The sequence below is a fragment of the Mustela nivalis genome (genome assembly GCF_964662115.1).
Source record: "Mustela nivalis genome assembly, chromosome: X".
Taxonomy (NCBI): domain Eukaryota; kingdom Metazoa; phylum Chordata; class Mammalia; order Carnivora; family Mustelidae; genus Mustela; species Mustela nivalis.
Genome location: NC_139040.1, coordinates 26,140,738 through 26,159,587, shown reverse-complemented (window position 1 = coordinate 26,159,587; position 18,850 = coordinate 26,140,738). Strand labels below are relative to the sequence as shown.

At 41.0% G+C, this 18,850-nt stretch overlaps 1 long non-coding RNA gene across 1 annotated transcript; it reads right to left on the bottom strand.

The window, feature by feature from the left end:
• Window positions 1-9,345: 9,345 nt before the first annotated feature.
• LOC309856307 lies at window positions 9,346-16,787 on the bottom strand. The gene is made up of 2 exons (XR_014307149.1): window positions 16,532-16,787; window positions 9,346-9,907 (listed from the first exon to the last, which is right to left on the bottom strand). It is a non-coding gene; the product is annotated as an uncharacterized lncRNA (long non-coding RNA).
• Window positions 16,788-18,850: the final 2,063 nt, after the last annotated feature.

The following is an 18,850-nucleotide window of genomic DNA, read 5'->3' as shown; positions in this document are numbered from 1 at the left end:
ACCAAAGTAGACAATTAGATGTACTACTTGAAAGGATTTTCCTTTACCTCTGTCTTCAGGGGCCACCCCAGAGTAGAGGTGTCAGCCACCTGTGACCCACTTCTGCCAGGTGCCAGCCTACCATGCAGACCCATCTATAAAGCCATAAGCCTACATTTTCTTGGTCTGTGTAATTATTACAGAGAACTCTCCTTAACGCCATATGTAGGGGCTGATCGAGAGCCAGCGATACAGTAGGAGCAAGTACTATGTGAGTGTAAGCTAGTTCCTCATTCACATTACTTTTACTTTCCTAATTTTCTCAGATTTGATTTCATTCAAAGTTTTCATTTAACAATGGAATGCTGCTGCACATGGCCATTTGATGATTGGGTGCATTAGATAATACTCATTTCCTAATGGCCATATCAAGTCACATAGTCTCCTGATGTCTCATGGTCAGTAATTCAGTCACTGTCAGAACCTAGTAGCAATACAGGCATTGCCTTTCAAATGGAAAATAATCTTCGATTAAGGAAAGTCTGGCCTTCAACACCCTAAGAATCTGTGCTGTGATGCTTCTATTGAGGCTTCATAGAACACCTACCACAGACTTAGATTTGTTGCTGAGGTTTTTCTTGCCTCAGATCCCACTCAAAACTGGCATCCTTACAGGTTACTCAGTAAATGGGTTAGAGAAGCATACCCAAATAGAATATATGTTGCCTCCTAAATCCAGAGAGGTCCACCAAGTATCAGTTTCTTTCTTTGTGTGGGCAGTGCAAGAAAACAACTTACCTTACTTCAGAAGAGATATTCTGGCATTCCCCAGATCACTGGACCCCTAGAAATGTCATCCATGCAGCAGGCTACTGACTTTTCACAGGGCTTATCTCCCATCCTCTGGTCATGAGGCATCTAGAACACTTGACTCTTCCTGCCCCTCAGAGTCATTAGCATAATGCCATCAATATCATGGACCAGCATGATGTCTGTGGAATAAAAAGACAAGTTCCTTCTAGACTGGATTATGACAGAAAACAGCATAGTTTGAGATATCCCTGAGGTAAGAGAGCCAGTACAAACTATTTCTGTTTATCTCCGCTGATGATAGTTTCTAGGTCAATAAGTGCCAGAGGCTGGGTTGATTTACTCCAACAAAGATACCACATTAAGAAACACAGTTGTGGGGGAAAAAAGAAACACAGTTGTGATTAGTGTCACAACCTGATTAAATTAACAATAATTCAAAAGCATCTCCAAAACTTGTATGCCTTTACCCACAGGCTGAACAGGCAAGTTATATAGGGGCATGTGGTTGGAGTCATCATGATTTCATCATTTGAGTCTTTGGTGGTGGCTCTTATCTCTTCAATTGCCCCAGGAATTTGGTGTTGCTTTGGTTTACTTTCTTGGCAGTAAAGGTGAAAATGGCGAGGGATGCAGTTCCAGGGGGTACTACTTGACCTTTCCTATAATGAGAGCCTTCCCTCCATGGAACATGAGTCAGAAAAATAATATGTGGTGATTCGGCCATGATGGGTCCAATTTCCCACTGAAATGAACTCAGGCCAAGACCTAATTTATCACCTGACTCCCTAAGACCCCATTCTGGAAATAAACCACAGTGGCACACTGTCCAACAATTAGCATCAATTCAGAACTGAAATCTTATAACCTCCAGAAAGTTCCAGATATTTTATTTGCCCTGGTCATGGCCTCCTAGTAAATGACCATAGGTCTCAGACTGAGGAAGGTTTGGAGGAAGATTTGTAGTATATATCTGTGATAGCATTGCAGTAAGGTCCTTTCTCAAAGAGATCTGGCCTCCCCCTTAATCAAGGAGCTCAACAACAACAACTAAAAAAAATCAAGGACTTCCAGATCTGTGAACTGGCTTGGTAGATCTGGGAACAGAGTAGGAGTTCAAGAGTCTGCAAAGTTTTTGCCCAGACCTAGAATTTTTCTGTTTCTCTATATCACATTGATTTCATTCCTAGGAAATTCCATAAACAATTACCCCCTGCAAGAGATGGAGATCATCTGCTGCAAGAGATGGAGGTCAAAACACTCTATCCTTGTGCTTTATGTCCGTTGCATCCATATTAGTTCTGACAGTTAAGCACCATCACCTGGACTTTACCCTTTAGGACTCCGTTATTCCTTTTGAAATCAGGGCATCCAATTCCACTGAAGCATCTCCCTCCCACTATTATCTCTGGCCTATCGAGGTTATTCCATAGAGTTTTCCAACCATACTGGGGCTCCCCTCACCGACGTATTTCCTTTTTTTTTTTTTAATTAAATTCAGTTAGCCAGCGTATAGTACATCATTAGTTTTTGATGTTGTGTTCAATGGTTCATTAGTTGCATATAACACCCAATATATTTTTTAGTGCTTTAGTGCAAGGTGTCCTCCCAATAGGGTGACCGGCTGGTGCAGATTTTCCTGGGACTGCCACAGTTTTAAAACTGAAAATCCCACAACCTAAGAAACCCTACTGCAGTCTTCATATGAGTAGAGTTACTGGTAGGCACTGAGAAGATTGTCATAGATCCACTTCAACATTCTCTTCTCCTTGAACATTAGGGCTATACTGAAATCCTATGATTCTTATGGGAGAGGAGACAGTGAACTGTTGGGGTGTTGGTCCTGAGGAGAATCAATATTTCCTGTGAGAAAAAACAGCCCCCATGGAAGTCACCAAAAGGTTTTTAAGCAGAAGAAGGCTGGTACCATTAGACAAAAGATGTACGAATCCTTCTACTGGCAAGGAAGTTTCAGGGAAATGTGGAGGCTAAATTTTTCTCAGCTTCATCTGTTAATGCCCAAATATTTCCACCCAGTGTGTTAGGGTCCTTTTCCTTCCCCAGAAGAGCCCATCAGTTAACCTCAGAGCTCTAACAGGCCATACCGTTAATCAGTGCTGCACCTCTGCAATGTTTATGATCAGTCCCTGGGCATGATTATCAGGCATATCCATCCTACAGTTCCAGGAGAATAAGCCTACTTGAATGGTGACAGTGAGGCTCTTTGATTTTCCACTCTGATCTGTGTTGTACATTCAAGGCTTTTCATTTGTCCTTTTTTCTGTATAAGCTCTCTACGATCATCAGAAGCAGTTAGCCCTAGCTACATCCTTTGCAATCATCACTGTCACCATAGGGACTAAGTGCTCTAGCCACTTGATTTCCCAAAGCTTTGCCCTCCACTTGTATTCCATTTCAAGCCACCATCACTGATAATTTGAGTAATCATCATTCAGTGCATACCACGCATACAAGTGTCTCATTTCCCCCTAGAAAAGAGGTTGTCGCAGATTGCATTCTTTAGGAAGCCAAAGCTGAAATTGAGTTAGGATGCAAAGCATTTACTGGAGAGTGAAACCTGTGAAGCAAATGAGGAGGCGGTAGCCTGGGCAGAGGCAGTACAGGCAGGCAAAACAAACCCAAATCCGAAATATGTGTCGATTCCATCAAAGACAACTCACTCTCCCTTCCAAGGTGGAAGGGGTCTAATGGAATTAAGACCATAAGATGCCTGGCTAGTGTCCCTTTGGCCATTGGCACTGTGTAAAGGACTCACCATTGGTCTCTGCTGTTGGCTTCTTGGGCACTCAGCAGGTGGCAGTAGCTAACCCAGCCTTGGAGAAATGAAGCCCATGCTGCTGGACCCACACATCGCCTCCCTCCCTACCTGCCTGCATAACCATCTCTTCGGGGCCCCATGGCACAAGTACTATGGTGGCCAAGGAGAAAGTTTGGCTTGTCCACCTGGCTGGTTTTGAATCTACTTTGCAATGGATGCTCTTTGGTGGATATTAATGTAAGACAAAAATAGGCACACTGGGAACAAACACCAGGGGCCCATCTACATATCTCTTTCCCAGACATCCTTGCCACTGGTATGGCAACATTGTTCTTCTACACCTCCAATGAGCCAAGATACTTGCCACTTTTCAGGATTCACTGTGTATGTCCACATACCAGGCTTCAGCTCCCTCCATAGAAAAGGAATGCCTGGGGCGGCTGGGTGGTTCAGTGGGTTAAGCCTCTGCCTTCAGCTAAAGTCATGATCTCAGGGCCCTGGGATCAAGCCCCACATCGGGCTCTCTGCTCAGCAGGGAGTCTGCTTCCCCCTCTTTCTCTGCCTGTCTCTCTGCCTACTTGTAATCTCTGACAGTCAAATAAATAAGATCTTAGAAAAAGAAAAAAAGAAAGAAAAGGAATGCCCAAGGGTACTGCCCACTGGAATAGTTCCCTTTAGCTGATAGGAAAGGATGGGCAAGCATTTCTCGGAAGAGGCCAATGAATGTAATCAGAGAGACGCAAAATAACATATTATGTACACATTATGCCACCAAATTGTTGACAATTCAAATTTCAGTGTCCATATATGAAGTTTATTGGTACACAGCCAAGCTCCTTCATCTACATATTGTCTCTGGCTGCTTTCCCACTCCAAAGGCAGAGTTGTGTAGTTGCATCAGACTCTGTGGTTCACAAAGCCAAAAATGCTGTCAGCTCCTTTTCTAGAGGGTAAAGTTCAAGAAAAATGTAAGTTAAATTAAGGTAAGTTAAACACAGAATTTCAACATTTCTATCTTATTCAGAACATTTTTAGGAACAGCATAGAGAAAAGAATAAGGAAGAGAGTTAACCTCTTTCCACCTGGAAAAGATCCGTGGGAAAAGATCAGGGAGTGGTGCCTAAAAAAGAAAGGTCGGTGGTTCTCAGACTTGAGTGGGCATCAGAGCTACCTGGAAGGTTTCTTAACAACAGACTACTGGGCCCTACTCCCCTGGGGTTTCACTCAGTAGGTGAGGCTTCAGAATGTGCCTTTCTAACAAGTCCCAGGTGATGCTGCTGTTGCTGGTCTGCAGACCACACTTTGAGAATTGCTGCTCTATGAGTTAGAAGTGATTCCTAAACGGAGGTACTGCAGCAACCTGCATCAGAATCACCTGGATCCCCGGCCCCCTGGTGCTTACATTTGAGTGAAGAAGCAACAGAATAAACAATTAAACAAGGGGTACTTAGCTGGCTCAGTCAGTAGAGGATGCAAGACTCTTGATCTGGGGATTATGAGTTCCAACCCCATGCGGGGGGGGGGGGGGGGGGATTACTTAAATAAACTTAAAAAATAAACAATTAAATAGATATATAACGTCATATAAAATAAAATGGATTGTGGGAATGGAGAGTGATAAGGCATGCTATTTAAGACAGGATGGTCAAGTCAGGCCCTCTCTAAGTAGACGACACAGGACAGAGACTTAATGAAAGAGGAGAGCAAGCTATTAATAAATTGACATATTAATGTTAATTAATATCAATATGTTAATATGTGAGGGAGGAGTATTAGAGGTAGGAAGAACAATCAGTGCAAAGACCATGAGACAGGAATGTGCTTGATGTGGGTTCCCAGAACAATCCAAGGCCAAGAATTTGACTCTTTGTTCTTTCTGGTTCCTTGTGTTCTTCCTTCCCAAGGGCAATAAGCTTCAGTTTATTCTCTATCACACAAATGGAATCATATAATACATGCTGTTCTGCAACTTGCATTTTCCCTTAGTGATAAATAATGAACATCCTTTCATGTCCCTACGTTTAAGATCGGTCTCATTGTTTATGAAGGCTGAATATTCTTTTGGAGACATGTACCAGACGTTTACTTTCTAAAAATCAATGATTTGTATAACCAGTTTTCTGTAGACGAACAGTTAGATTGCTTCCATTTCTTGGCTATGGCCCAGAAAATGCTACAGTATGCTTTTACATATGTGTGTGTGGGTTTGTGTCTGTGTACTTGTTCATGCACTTCTTTATGCACTAAAAATTTATTGAGCTGCCACTATATGTTCAGTACTGTGTTATATGCTGAAAATACAATGGTAAGCAAAACAGACACGGTTCTTATTCTCATGGAATAAAGGATGTACTCGGAGAGAAAAATCACACAAGAAATATGTAATTACAAATTTCAAGAAGTGAGAGCAAGGTATGGAAGACAGTTGTTCAACTAATCCAACTCCCACTCTCAAGTCTCCTTCCAACTAGAATTTTGGCCAATGAGACAAAAGTGGATTGTGGGAGGCAAATCATGGTCCCCTGAATCACATCCCAATCCCCAGAAACTGTGCATATGTTGGGTTACATGGCAAAGAATTAAGATTGCAGATGGAATTAAGCTTACTAATCAGTTAACCTTAGGAGAGGGAGCGTAAGCCCTGAGTGGAAGAGAAAATCTCTAATTTCTACTCCTGAAGTCAATATTACACTATATGTTAACCAACAAAAATTTAAATAAAACTGTGAAACAAAAAGAAGAAAAAGAAGGAGGAGGAGAAGAAGGGAAGGAAAAAGGAAAGAAGGGAAGGAAGAGAGGAGGAGGAGGAGATGGAGAAGGAGAAGGTAAAGGAGGAGAAGGAGAAGAAGAGGGAGCATATTCTGGATTATCCAGATGGGCCCTATATCATCACCAGGGTCCTTAAATGTGCGGGGGGGAGGCCACAAAGTCAGAGATGTGATGACAAAAAGCAGAAGTCACAGTGATGTGATTGCTGCCCGTGAAGATGGAAGGGGGGCACCAGTCAAGGAACCTTCTGGAAGCTAGAAAAGGCAAGGAAACCGGTACTCCCGGAGAGCCCAGAGAAGGAAGACAACCTTACTGACTCTGTGATTTTAGCCTAGCAAAACCCATTTCAGACTTCTGACATCAAGAACTATAAGATGAAAAAAAAAAAAAAGAACTGTAAGACGATTAGCTTGTGTTGTTTTAAGCCACTACATTCACAAAACTTTGTGATAGCAGGCAGAGGAAACTCATGCATGGATTCTTTGGGAAAACTATTGCTTTCCTGACCCACATATCATCCCACCCTCTTCTACCTTATTCTTTTCTTGAATGTGGAGCCGTAGAAGTCATCCAGTGACACTAAGGAAAGGCCAAGAGAACTGCGCAGCCATCAGTCCTGATATGGTTGAGCTGCTGAAGAAATGCCAGCCACCCCTGACTTCCAGCCTTTTAGTTCTGTAAGGGGAAAAAAAACAAAAACAAACAAACAAAACATAGACCCATACTTTTCAGCTCTTGTAGTTATCCAGTTACATGCTGACAAAAACATCTCTGAATGACAAGACTGTATAAATGGCTATGAGGGAACATCACATATCACAGACACCTAACTCGATAATGAAATGTGTGCATAGTGGGTGGCACCTGGGTGGCTCAGTCGGTTAAGCGTCTGCCTTTGGCTCAGGATGTGATCCCGGGGTCCTGGGATCGAGCCCAATGTCTGGCTCCCTGATCAGATGGGAATCTGTTTCTCTCTTTGCCCCTCCCCCTGCTCAAGCTCTCTCTCAAATGAAAAAATAAAATCTTTAAAAAAAGAAATGTGTGCATAGTGGAATTTGTTTTCTGTCCAACATCCAATTCCCCTTCCTATTTGGGGGGGGAATTCCCAGTGTGTACAGCCTTGGTGGACTGTACCCACTTCAAAGTGTAAAGGAGGAAATCTTTCATCTTCCTGCCCCTTGGCAACCAGTGCACAGGGCACATGCTCACCTCAACAAAAAAAAGGACACAAGTGTACATAAAGAAAAGGTTAACATCCTGTGTGATGCCCCTCCCAATTTTCCCTAGGCACTCGTCGTTTCTCTTTAAATGACTTCTTATTGCTGGCACCTGTGACTCTGCCCAAGGACTTGCTGGCCACAGGGGTGTGCTTAGCCAGAAGTGACAGGGAGGAGTTAAGGTCCATAAGAGCAAACCTCTCAGTGATGAACATGAATATAAGAAAAATATCCCAGCCTCCTTGTTTCCTGAATGAAAAACCTGAGGCCTGTTCTATTTTGTCTTCCTGAAGTCCCAATAGAGTCGAGTCCCAGTGGCCCAAAGCACTAACCTGCTCATTAACAGACCTTGTATTGTTTTCCATGTCTTCCCTGTCTCACTCCCCCATTTCGCTCCTTGGCTATGTAAGATTACTTTCCAAAAAACCGACTTGCTCTCAAATACTTATCTGAGGATCTGTTTCACCCAAAGTAAAACAGCTGGTACCAGAAGTGGTCTTTTGAAGTAGACCTTCAGGATGGGATTCTGGAATTGGATTACTCATACAACACAGGAATACAAAGACCTCATTACTGCTGGTAAGTAGAGTGGTAGCAATCTCTAGCATGCTGTAGAATGACAACTGATGAGACTCTCACCTATACAGGATTGGGATAAGATATACAAATGGAAGGAAATGAGCTGGTTCTTGTAATAGCCCTAGCACTTGAAAGCTGAAAACTTTGAGCCAGGGAGTTGGTTTGTTCTTGTCAATGACCATAGAAACCCTAAGGAAAGCAAAAGACATGTATGGTCAGCCAATTATTAGGTCAAGGAACAGTAGGGAAGCAGAAGGCCTTCATGGGAACTTTTATCTTTTTTCATCTCTTTCAGAAAGGGGGCAGGCTAGGCTAAAAATCAGTTCCAGATTTGGTTGTGAGAAGATAGAGTGACAGAAGAGGATGATGCTTGTCTTCCTTATGATCTTCCCCAACCTCAGCATATTTCTTTTAGGGACAATCCTTAGTATGGCCCAAGCAGAGAAATATCATTTCTGGTAGGAGATAAAAGAGATAATTCACTGAATAGTTGTAGAACTTAGTGAATCTATTCTTGCTGGAGTTGAGAAAATAAACCTGGGAATGGATCTTGAGGGTGCTGTGCCAGGGAATAATATAAAACTGGATATGGAAGAGTTTTTGATATTGGAACACTGTCCCATGACTCAGGATTTCATATCCTGGCAGGGATACCTGGAGTCAGTCCTAGTATGCTGCTGGAATGGCTCCTTGAAACAGCAAATCCTGTATAGTAAATGAAGTGGAGTTGTTGGAATTGCCTTGACAGAGTTCTGAGAGAAGGGTTAAAAAGCTCAGAGGGGTGGGGAAATCAGAATGGCTTCCTTATGTAAGAACAGAAGTCACACTAGTTGATGGTGTCCCCTGGAAAGGCCCAGAGGATTCTATTTTTATTAAGGCAATAAAGAATGTGTTACTTGCATTGTTGAAAGGCTCCATGGTGGTTGTCTTCTATGGGTCTGGGTTCATGATAGGGAAAACTAGTATGTAATTTAGGCTCCTTGGCATCAATGGGGATGATAGGATTCTAGAATAGCAGAGGCCAGGTGGCAGCAGTTAATTGTTAGGTAAGTGTAATAACTGTTACAGACACCAAGTCTGAAATGGCAAAGATGGGGCTCTGACCTGCGAGGAGCTGTAGAGATGGCTTATAAACCATGGCATTCCTGGGAACAATACAGGTGGCAAGCTATACCAGTTCACTTGAGGCGCCATAACAAAATACCAGACTTAGCAGCTTAAACAATAGAAGTTTATTTCCTCACAGTTCTGGAAGCTAGATGTCCAAGATCAAATTTTTGGCAGGGTCAGTTTCTTCCTCACTGTTCTAGAAGCTAGAAGTCCAAGGTCACATTCTTGGTATGGTCAATTTCTTCTGAGGCCTCTTTTCTTGGCTTGAAGATGGCTGCCTTCTCATTGGGTCCTCACATGGTTGCTTCCTCAGTCTGTGTGTGATCTGTACCCTAATTTATTATTCTTATAAGGACACCAGTAATATTAGATTCGGGCCTACCCAAATTACCTCATTCTACCTTAATTATGTCCCTAAAGGCCCTATCTCCAAATAGGTCACAGTAGGACTTCAACATATGAATTTGGGGAGAACACAATTCAGCTCATAACAGAAACCAGCAAGAGTATTTAAAACTAAAAAAATTAAAACTACTTGAGCAGTAGCCTGTCAGTTGCCCCAGTGGAAAAATCATGATCCTTTGTCGAGTTTCCATCCCTGAGCAGTTTCTCAGACCCAGAACTGATCAAGTAAAGAAAGGCCAAGTCCTGTTGAGGAAGGACCCTGCAAAGCAACAGCAAATATATACAGTTATGATCTCAGCGACTCTGCTTCCACAGGACCTAGGCCATTCATCAGTGTGACTGTAAATTTGGGGGAAGGGAATATTTTAAGGAGCTGATGTCAGGGAATCTAAAGCACCGTCTCAGGGTCCTCTGTTAGAGTGGAATATGTGGAGGTTTGGTAGGAAATGGGAGGCTTGGCCCAAGTGTTACAGTGAAGCCAATGGATCCAAACCCATTCTGTGGTCATTTCTCTAGTACCTGAGTGTATTATTGGGAGATACATATTCAGTAGTTAGAAGAACCCTCAAATTATCCCTCACCCAACAAGTAAAAGCCATTATGATAGAAATGGCTAAGTGGAAGCCTTGGAAACTCCCTTAAGCCAGCCAAAATAAGAAGTGATACCATATCCTGACAGGACTGGCAGGAAATAGTGCCAGCTTCCTCACCTCTTCTCCAGGTAAGACAACCTTGAGGTGTGTTCCACAGCCACCTAGAGATCCCCAGAAGGACTGAGACCCAATTGCCTGAAACAGACCTCCTCACTAATGCACCTTGCATTGCTTTCCTTCCTTCCCTGCCTCACTTTTCTATTTCCCTACTGATGCTTATCACCTCCCAAATAGACTATTTGTACCCAAAGGCTTGCCTCAGTGTCTCAAAGTGAGGAAACCTAACCTAACCCATCTCCTCTCTGGCCTCTGTTCACACTGAAAAAATCCACATATGGAGGGTTTTTGTTGCCATTGTTGTTGGTTGTTACCCCCCCAGAAAACTCACGCCATACACACTGTTCTGCAATAAACTTTTTTCATTTTATGAGGCTTTACGGAAATTCTTCAGACCAACAAATTATACATAATTCATATTTTAATAGCTATGTCAAATTCCATAATATGGATATCCATATCCACTCTCCTACTGCTAAACATTCAGGTAGTTTCCAGATTTGCCTCCATAAATAATGTTGCCATAAGCATTCTTAGACATATAGCCCAATGAACCAGTACTTCTTTTTATATAAGATAGACTCTGAAATTAAGGATTGCTAATCAAAAGGTATGTGTATTTTCAATGACAAAAATCTACTTTCAGGGGTGTCTGGCTGGCTCAGTTGGAAGAGCATGCAACTCTTGATTTGGGGGTCATGAGTTCAGCCCTACACTGGGTGTACAGATTACTAAAAATAAAATAGAATTGAATAAACTTTTAAAAAATCCTTTCAAATAATCTACCTTCAGGGGCACTTGGGTGGTACAGTAGTTAAGCATCCAACTCTTGGTTTCAGCTCAGATCATGATCTCAGGGTCATGACATTGAGCCCCAAGCTGGGCTCCATGCTCAGTGGGGAGTCTACTTGAGATTCTCTCCCTCTCCCTATTCCCCTCCCCCTGCTTTTTCTCTCTAAATAAATAAATAAAATCTTCAAAAAAATCCACAACGATGAAGGTGTGTCAAAAGGACACAGGAGCCAAACCGAAATAGCTCCTGATAACCAAAGCTGGAACTACTTAAGTAACAAGAAAAAGTTGTGTTAGATTATAAGCATACAAAACATATCCATAGATTCATACTGTTATAAATAAATGATTATATAAAGAAATAGGGGAGAAGAGACAAATCTCCCACTCAGAAGAGTTCCAAATAATTTATGTATACACTCTGTCCTCAAGGAGGTGAATCATAACTCCCCACTACTTAAATGTGGACTGTGCATTGTGGCATCCTTCCAAAGAGTAGAGTATAGGCGGTGGGGGGGAGGGACGGTACAATTTTCCAGTGGAGAAGACTGAAAAACGCTACCTCAAACAGGTGATCAAGGTTAATAGGAACGATTATGTTATTTTGATAATATGTCTTCTTTGCAAATATGTGATGACATGGCATGTTACCTCTATGGTGGTCTTCTTCAAAACCTGTAACACTAGTCTAATATTGAGAAGACAAACCTCAACTGAGGAACATACTACAAAATACCTGACCAGTACTCCTCAAAGCTGTCAAGGTAATGAAAAGCAAGCAATGTCTGAGAAACTATCACAATAAAAAAGAGACGAGAAATATGACTACTAAATGCTATGTGGTAACCTGGATGGGATCCGGGAACAGAAAAAGGACATTAGGGTAGAACTAAGGAAATCTAAATAAAGTATGGACTTCATTTGATAAAAATGAATCCATATTGCTGTTTTATGAAAAAATTATGACAGATGTACCACCTATATTAATGTAAGATGTTCATAAAAGAAACTGGGTGTGAGGTATACGGAAACTCCATAACTATCTTGGCTATTTTTCTGTAAATCTAAAATTGTTTCAAAATAATTTTATTAAAAAATAATTGACTATATATGAATAGGTTTATTTCTGGACTCTAAAATAATTTTATTAAAAATTATTCATTCATCTAAGTTATATTTCTGATATGGTATGATATAGGGGCATGGCTGTTTTCCTTCATGTGGATAGCCAATTGTGCCAACATCAGTTTATCAAACAATTTAATTAAACTGCTGCTTTTTTTATCTATTAATTTACAATGCATATTTGAATTTTGTTTCTGGACAAGTATATTTCACTGATCAGGTTTTTATTCCTGTATAGGCACCATACAGGAATCAGTACATTTTGATTATGGTGACTCTATATACCTTTAATATCTGGTAAAATATTCTTGCAACTAATCTCACAAAGGACCAATTTCCATAACATATAAAGAGTCACAATAAAATCAACAAGAAAATGAGCAACAACCCAGTAGAATAAAGGGCAAAGAATATGAGTATACAATCCACAAAACATAAATATAAATGGCTCTTCAATTTATGAAAACATGTTCAAACTTCATAATTAGAAAAATGTGAAATGAAACCATACTTCACAGATATGCAATGACCAAGAAGTTTAACAAAATGCTATTTTTGTGAGAATGCAGGGAAACACCCACTTTCATATATTGTTGGTAGGAATATAAATTGATACAACTCATATGGAGAGTAGTTTGGCACCATGTACAAACATTTAAAATGTATATGCTGCTTGACTCAGAAATTCTACATCTAGAAATATATCTTACATATATAGTTAGGAATATACAAATCATATATACATTGCTATTCATTGAAACACTTTAATATAAGGAGATTGATAAGGAATTTTAAATATTAAAGTCCAACAGAAAAATAAAATTAAAAAAATATTAAAATCCATCAACAGAGAACTAGTTAAACAGTGGTATATCCCTAAAATCTAATTCTGTATTCACAAGGGAACAAGAAGCAAGCTCTTTAGGTACATCTCAAAGCTACATTGTTAAGACAAAGCAATATAAAGAACAGTGTGAATACTGTGGGAAAAAATGATTCAAATATCTCTGAAAGTAAATGGGAGAAACTTATGACCTAAATTGTTTAGGCAGAAGATAACTGAGTGGCTTGGGGAGGGTGGGGGAGGGGTGTAGAGCGCTGTATGCCTCTTGGTAGCTTCTGAACTTGAACCATATGAATATTTCACTCATTTAAAAGAATAGATAAAATATTAATTTTTATGATTGATTAAATAATATGAGACATTTATAAGAGTCCTATTTGAATTACATTATATTTGTCATTTGGGAAAGATTATCATTCTTATGATATTATGTCCTTTCCATTTCTTTTTTTTTTAAGTACTCTCTCCACCCAACATGGGACTCGAACTCACAATTCTGAGATTAAGAGTTGTAGGCTCTACTGACTGAGCCAGCCAGGCACCCTCTTCAGATCTTATTTTATTTTCTTCAATAAGAAGCGATATTGTTCTTCATATAAATTCTGTGTATTTCCTCTTCCACTCATTCCTAAGTATTTTTTTAAGTTTATTTACGTAATCTCAACCCTCAATATGGGACTTGAACTCACAATCCTGAGATCGAGAGTCGCACGCTCTACTTACTAAGCCAGCCACACACCCCTCATTCCTAAGTATTTTAAATTTTTATTAGTGTTGTGAATGGGATACTTTCCCATTACTATTTCTAGCTGGTTATTGATAACATAAAGAAATATTATTGGTTTTTGCCTATTTTCATGTAGTTAAACATCTCACCAAAAACTTGTATTATTTCTGGTACTTTTTGTAAAACTAGAACCCAGTAAGTTTTCTACCGATATAATTGTTTAAATAAGATAATTTGGGGGGCATCTGACTGGCTCAGTCAGTGGGGCATGTGACTCTTGATCTCGAGATCATAAATTCAAGTCCCACGTTTGCTGCAGAGATTACTTTAAAAAAATAAAATATTTTAAAAATTAAATATAAGGGGCGCCTGGATGGCTCAGTGGGTTAAAGCCTCTGCCTTCGGCTCAGGTCATGATCAGGGTCCTGGGATTGAGCCCCGCACCGGGCTCTCTGCTCAGCGGAGAGCCTGCTTCCTCCCCCCTCTCTCTCTGCCTGCCTCTCTGCCTGCTTGTGATCTCTGTCTGTCAAATAAATAAAATCTTTTAAAAAATTAAATATAAATAATAAATAAAAAATAAATAGGATAAGTTTTGCATATTCTTTCTAATGTGAATTCCTACCATTTTAGTTGTGGTAAAAGCTGAACACACCTGAGAGAGAGGGAGAAAAAGAGAGAGAGAAATATAATGGTATAAATAAGATCGAAGTTTCTTTCTTACATAGTGGCTGACTAGTCCCGAAGGGTGAAACCAATACCCTTCTCCTCCAGGTTGTTCAGTGATCCATGTCCCTTTCATCTTATTGCCCCGGCATCTACTGGAGTGTTCTACTCATCTGCATGGTTGAAGTGGAGTTACAGTTACATCTATGTTCCCAACGATGAGGAACAGGGTGGGAGAAAAGTCGAGGATAAACAACTTCCTTTTAAGCAGTTGAGTGATAGGCTGACCTCATCACATCCATGCATATTCCACCGGTGCAAATACAGTCATATGGCTGCACTAAGCTTCAGGAGAAACTGGGAATTATTGTCTCTCAGCCATGTCCATAGCTGAAACTATATTTCTTTTTTTTTCTTTTTTTTTAAAAGATTTTATTTATTTATTTGAGAGAAAAACAGAGAGAGCTGAGTGAGGAGAAGGTCAGAGAGAGAAGCAGACTCCCTGTGGAGCTGGGAGCCCCATGCGGGACTCGATCCCGAGACTTCGGGATCATGACCCGAGCCAAAGGCAGTCGTCCAACCAACTGAGCCACCCAGGCGTCCCTGAAACTATATTTCTAAGGAAGAAGGGGAGAACAGAATTTTGAAGACAACTAACAGTAGACTACACATAATATTTCATTGTCTTGTCTTCTAAATTAGTTAGAGCATCCAAAACGTTGAAGAATAGTGGTGACAGTATCCTTCTCCCATTCATGATTTTAATGAAAATGACTTTACTATTTTATCATTTAGTATGATTGCTATTGAGTTTTAGTAAGTAGTTTCTTTATCATATTTAAGTAGTTTCTTTTAAATCTCTATTTTTAAAAATAAATAAATTTCTATTTTACTTGAAATATTTATTAAGAATGGCTCCTGAAGGGGCACTGAGTGATTCAGTCAAATGCTCAGATGGTTGAGCATTTCACTCTTGATCTCAGCTCAGTTCTGAATCTCAAGGTTGGGATTGACCTCCTGTGGTGGACTCCATCCTGGATCTGGAGCCTACATTTAAAAAAAAAAAAAATGGCTGCTGAGTTTTTAAATACATTTTCGGTTTCTATTAACATAATACTATGGGTTTTCTCCTTTAATTGTTTCATGTCGTAAATTATGTTCATGAACTTCTTAATGTTGAATCATTTTTGCATTTCTGAAATAAACTGTACTTGGTCACGGTATATTATATCTTTGCTACACTGCCAGATTCCGTTTATTAAGATTTTATTTGGAATTTCTATGTGTATATTTTGTGCAAATATTTTAGTATCATATAACCATATGTAAGGCTATACTAACTTTAAAAAATTAATCTGGTATCTTTCCATCTGTTTCTGTGGTCTGAGAACTGGTGCCAGTCCCTGAACTGATGGTTACCAACGCATGACCGGATGAGTACAGAAATGCAGGATTAAACATCGCTATGACATCCAAGCAGTGATCGCTGGACTCATCCATGAACAATGCGTGCCGTTTTTGTAATTAGTTTTTCTCCCTACGTTAAATTGGTTTTGAGTATATTCAATGAAATGTGATTTATTTCCGATGAATCTTAAAATTCAAAAATTGAGCTTGCATTTTGCTTATTGAATTTCTCTAATATTCTTATTAAATTTTACAAAAGCGTATCTCCACAATAATTGTAAATATTTTAAGAAACGGGTCCTTCACTACAGATGTTTTGAAAAACACTAGAAGGGACCAAATGACATTAAAATTATTTGTTTCTTAAAGGTTATCTAGAACGTCGCTATAAAAGCAACTGGACCGGCTGACTTTTCATTCTCGTTACTGCTCTCTTCGGTTTTCTACTCCTTGGGTCAGTTTTGGTAGTTTATAGTTTAACAGGAAATCCATCATTCCTTCTATATATTCACATTTGTTGCACACGAGATTCTCTTTAAAGTCTTTTCACATAGATCTGTTTTTATCTACATCATTACTATTTTATCTCCCTTTCCTCCTTCTCTTCCTTCCTACCTTAGTATGGCTAGCCAAGAGTATGATCTATTTCACTGGTCCTTTCCAAACAACTCGGCTTTGGGGAGCGAACTGACGAGGAAGCCCAGCCCCTGGTCAGGCGGGAGGCGCGCGGGCGCGCAGCCCGGGGACCCGGTCACTCCGAGCGCAGGCAAGAGGGCGGCAGGAGCGGCTCCGCGGAATGGGCTCCGCCGCGCAGAAGCGGTGACTCCGGGGTTTTCCGGGCTTAGGGAAGTGGCCGCCGGCCTTATCTTCCGGCGTCGCGGCCCCGGATGCTATCACCTCCTCCTTTGTCGCCGCCTCTGCCACCTCCTCCTCCTCCTTCTCCGCCCACCAGCACCCCCGCTTCCCCCGCTTCCCCCGCCTCCCCTCGCCTCCCCCGCCGGGCTCGCGGTGCCTGGTCCCTCCTGGAGCGGCTCCAGCCACACCGCCGCCACCGACGCTCGGTTCATCCAACGGCACCAGATGTCCAGCCGAGTGTCGGGGCGGTACACAGTGGTGCTCAGCCGCAGATCTTAGCTCGCTGCACACCTATAAGGCTGACCTTCACAGGTCGGTCAACAAAAGGACTCACACGCGGTGCAGGATAACTTACTGTGGGTTTTGTTTTGTTGCCACCCCTGCTTGTGACCTTCCCATGATGGTCCCCTCTCTCGATGTGCACTTTCCAGTGAATAGACACTGGATATCTTCACATTACCTCCCCATTAATCAAAAGATTATGGAGAACTGAAGATGCACACAGTAATGACACACATCAGCCTTTACACAGTTAAAGCCATAGCCAGCCATAAGGATGGGTTTTATCAATATTGTTGTGCTGGTTGAAACTCCGAGTGAGTCAAAAGAACAGGAATTCAAAGTGTATGTTAATTATGCCGGAATTTTAAAAAATAAAATAATTTTTTAAAAAGAACAGGGATTCAGGAAACTTCACAGTAAATATCTCATGCAGCACTGTACAATAGAAATACCGTGAAGTTCAAAAATGTGATCTACCTGGGTGATTTTTTAAAAAAAGATTTTATTTATTCATTTGACAGACAGAGATCACAAGTAGGCAGAGAAGCAGGTGGAGAGAGAGAAGGAAGCGGACTCCTTGCTCAATAGAGAGTCCAATGCGGGCTACATCCCAGGACCCGGGAATCATGACCTGAGCAGAAGGCAGAGGCTTTAACCCACTGAGCCACCCAGGCACTCCCTGGGTGATTTTTTATAAAGTTTATTTACTTTAGCAATTTCTACACACAACGTGGGGCTCGAACTCGCGACCAGGAGATCAAAAGTCCTGTGTGCTTCTGGTTGAGCCAGCCAGGCACCCCTACATGTGCGATTTTAAATACTAGTATCTCCATTAAAAAGTTAAAAGAAACAGGTCAAATAAATCTTAATATATTTGCTCTAATAGATCCAAAATACATCAATATTCATCAGTATGAAAATTATGACATTTCACATTCCTTTTTCTTTTTCATACCAAGTCTTTGACATCCTGCATGTATTTACACTTCTAGCACATTTACAATCAGATTACCAACATTTTGGTGCTCAGTAGCCACATGTGGCTAGTAATTAACACACTGGACAATGCAGTTTCTTCCATTTCTGCCATTGAGATCAAAGGTTCAGAAGAGTTACTATGCTAAATCTCCAGAGCCATTTAATAAATCACTTGGCAGCCTAGAATCTAATCTAGATAAAATATGTAGGAGTACTACAAAATAATTGACTCCATATATTTTAGCAATTCTTTGAAGAAATTCCATAATACAATGTGTGGAATACATCCTATCAGCTGTTACCAAATGTTATCATGGAGTTCCAGAAAACTGGAATGACTTTGAGGTTTTCCCCTTTGAATTATGCCAATCAAGCCAGTGCAGAAACTGGCAGGAAATCTCAGTGAGTTGGGCAGTTGGGGAAAATGGGTCCACCAAATCTCTGAATTCTCAGGGGTTCAAGTGCACATTCACATACACTCTTTGAGGTCCCAGCCCAGCCCTTCCTGATCTGAAGAGATAATGAAACCCCAAACCGATATAATGTTCCTCTCTTGTTTTCTAGTAGGAATAGCCTTTTCTTAATTTCAGGTCATTAAAAATCAGTTCTGTATTTACAGAGCAGTGGAAGGAAGGCTGGCATTGAAAGTCTGGTTTAAAAAGATGAGGGACTGGAGCGCTTGGGTGGCTCAGTGGGTTAAGCCATTGCCTTTGGGCTGGTCATGATCTCAGGGTCCTGGGATCAAGTCCCACATCGGGCTCTCTGCTCAGCAGGGAGCCTGCTTCCTTCCCTCTGCCTGCCTCTGCCTACTTGTGATCT